Source organism: Plectropomus leopardus, unplaced genomic scaffold (genome assembly GCF_008729295.1).
Source record: "Plectropomus leopardus isolate mb unplaced genomic scaffold, YSFRI_Pleo_2.0 unplaced_scaffold23948, whole genome shotgun sequence".
Taxonomy (NCBI): Eukaryota; Metazoa; Chordata; class Actinopteri; order Perciformes; family Serranidae; genus Plectropomus; species Plectropomus leopardus.
The window spans coordinates 1-3,162 of record NW_024625989.1 but is presented as its reverse complement, the minus strand read 5'-3'; the positions used below and the strand labels follow the sequence as shown (position 1 = coordinate 3,162).

Sequence of the window (3,162 nt, the reverse complement as noted above, 5' to 3'; positions counted from 1 at the left end):
TTGCTGAAGCTGATAATGTGTTTGAATCCACAGACCCCGCCCCCAAACCCAAACCTGACAAACCTGCTGTGAAACCAGGAACAGGTGAGAGCTTAGCGTTTGAGTTTGTGATTTGTGTTTCAGTGGAATTATTATTATTATTATTGTTATTTTTTTTTTTTTTACATTGTGCTGTTAATTTCTTAAAGGTGGAGGAGCTTTTGATGACTCAGCCTTATCTGATGCTGCGGAAGAAATCAATCCAGGTAGGAGGAGATAAGACATCACCTTCACCTGAAATATTTCTCCAGTTTTGATTGCTGTTTCTCTGCTTGAATAAAAAACGATGACTTGTCCAAAAATCAGTCTTCAATTTGGGTAAAAATGATCTTAAAAAGACCTTCAAAAGCATGAAGTGTGTGGTACAGAAACCAGTTCTGCTGACACAGCACAGTTGCTTTTTCCACTCTTTAGCTTAATAAATGTGGATTATTTCCCAGCATGCTTCTGCCCAGTCCACACATACAATATAATATTTCTATATCTGTAAAAATGCTTTCAGGATTGTATTTTGACACCCGTTTATTTTTCTTTCCTTTGTTGTGTCTTGTTGCCCTTAACTACGACTGACTCAGTCCAGCTGAGTGTCTCTAGAGAATGGCACAACATTTATCGAACGCCATGGTAACGCTGACAAATTCTAATATGACGTTTGATGTAGGTGTCGGTCACATGGCCCTTTTTGATCATATATCCATGTTGGCTGAGGGGAAGTGAAAATAGTTAATAGAATACAGCTAAAGTGAGAGATGGCATCCTGCTTTCGCTCAGGAGGATGTGGTTTCGTGGTTTGTACTTTAGTCCTGTAAAGCATCAGATTACACAGTCAGGATCAAACATGATCTGATTGAAATGTACTAGTGTGCAAAGCACTGCATTTTTGTCTCCTATATGAGAGTGTTTTAGGAATGTAGTTTATAGCTTTGAGAACTTCTTTTTCTTTTCTACTTTTTAGCTTTTACTTTTGTTTAAGTTGGAATATTGTTTGATTTTTTTTTGTTGGATGTAGGGTAGCAATGGTACGAGATTATCACGATACAATATGATAACCGACCAATATGATACGATAACCGACATGATATGATATGATGACCAGTACGATATGATACGATAACCAGTATGATACGATACGATGACTGGTACAATACAATGCGATGACCAGTACGATACGATATGATGACCAGTATACGATACGATAACTGGTACGATACAATACGATATGATAACCGGTGTGATTCGATACGATAACTGGTACGATACAATACGATATGATAACCAGTATGATACGATACGATAACTGGTACGATACAATACGGTATGATAACTGGTATGATACGATACGATAACTGGTACGATACAATACGATATGATAACCGGTATGATACGATACAATAACTGGTACGATTCGATACGATATGATAACCAGTATGATAACTAGCTAAGGAAAAATTGCAGTTTCATGGTTTCATGGCATTAAAAGAATGACAACGGAAGGTATTTTTTAGGTTGAACAAACATTTTATTTCATTAATTAAAACATAAAGCTGTTTTTTAATGGAGATAAGTGTAAAAAGTCTCCCTTACAGCCTCTTGATGAATGTCAGCAGGCGATTATTGCAATTAAAATAATAACAATAATGTGTTTTGTACGGACCTTAATCGCTTGAGTGCAATTAATGCTTTAAATGCTAAGAGCCCCAAAACAAATAAATAAATAATATATATATACATACACACACATGAGATATGGATATTATAGATGAAAACGTGCTGTTTTATAGAGAAAAAGTGCTCGTGTTTTTCATGGGTTGTCATGGATTTTCGTAGATACAGAGGCCTATTGTTGATTTTTAAAAAATCAGATAAAATCCACATTGCTATGATCAGTCAGTTTACATAATACATGCAGAGGAATCCTGAGACGCTGCTTGTTGTTCTTTGTTTTGTGTCTGCGCTGTTGTTTAGCCGGAGCATGGAAGTAATTATCTGTTCTTCCACTAGAGAAAGAAAAGGAATAAAAAAAAAAAAAGCCACGGGCTCTGCAGTGTAATTAAAGCCACATGGTTGGTTTTCAGATGTGATTTTGCATGATCGTTCACATGAAGCAGCAGCTACACTAACCGGTTATTAACTGCAGCTTAGCGCACACAAAAGCTCAAGGGAAAAAGGAAACACATTCATATTTATCTGTCATGCGTGTAATATTTTAAGTTTCAGGTTTAACTTGACTTTTCTTATTTTTTCTTTAATTCCAGGCGGTCTACCCGATGACCCTCCTCCCTACCATCCAAACAGTACGTTTTTTTTTTTCTAGCTAAGCCCCTAATGTCCTAAATCCTAGAAACTCCCTAAAATGAGAGAAATGTCTAAAATCATTGAAATGTCCTAAAATCCTTCAAATGTCTTTCAATTTCTAGATATGTCGTAATCCTAAAAACAATCTAGAAGTGTTCTAAAATCCTAAAAATGTGCTGAAATCCTGGAAATGTCCTTAAATCTTAGAAATGTGCTAAATCCTAGAAATGTCCTAAAATCTTAGAAATGTGCTAAATCCTAGAAATGTCTTAAAATCATAGAATTGTCCTAAAATCCTAGAAACTTCCTAAAATCCTAACAATGTCCTAAAATCCTAGAAATGTGCTAACATTCTAGAAACTTCATAAAATCATACAAACATGCTAAATCCTAGTAAGAATCCTAGAAATGTCCTAAAATCCAATAAATGTGCAAAATCTTGCAAAAATTTTTTTACTAATCCTAAAAACATCCTATAAATAGCCTTAATTCCTACAAAATGTCCTAAAGTCAGAGAAATGCCCTAAAATCCTTGAAACGTCCTTAAATTTCTAGAAATGTCCTTTTCCTAAAAACATCCCAGAAACAGCCTTAAATCCTAGAAATGTCGTAAAATCCTAGAAATGTCCTTAAATGCCTTTTAATTTCTAGACATGTCCTAACATCCTTATATCCTTGAAATGTCCTAAAATCCTAGAAATGTCCTAAAGTCAGACAAATGCCCTAAAACGCCTTTTAAATTCTAGACATGTCCTAATCCTACAAACATCCTTATATCCTTAAATCCTAGAAATTAGCTAAACCCTAGAAAAGTCGTAAAATTTTAGA

The 3,162-nt window shown here is 35.0% G+C and overlaps 1 long non-coding RNA gene across 1 annotated transcript; it reads left to right on the top strand.

Annotated features, from left to right (window-relative positions):
- The first annotated feature begins 28 nt into the window (after positions 1 to 28).
- LOC121966310 lies at positions 29 to 2,544 on the top strand. Its single transcript, XR_006107573.1, has 3 exons — positions 29 to 84; positions 189 to 245; positions 2,295 to 2,544. It is a non-coding gene; the product is annotated as an uncharacterized LOC121966310 (long non-coding RNA).
- Positions 2,545 to 3,162: the final 618 nt, after the last annotated feature.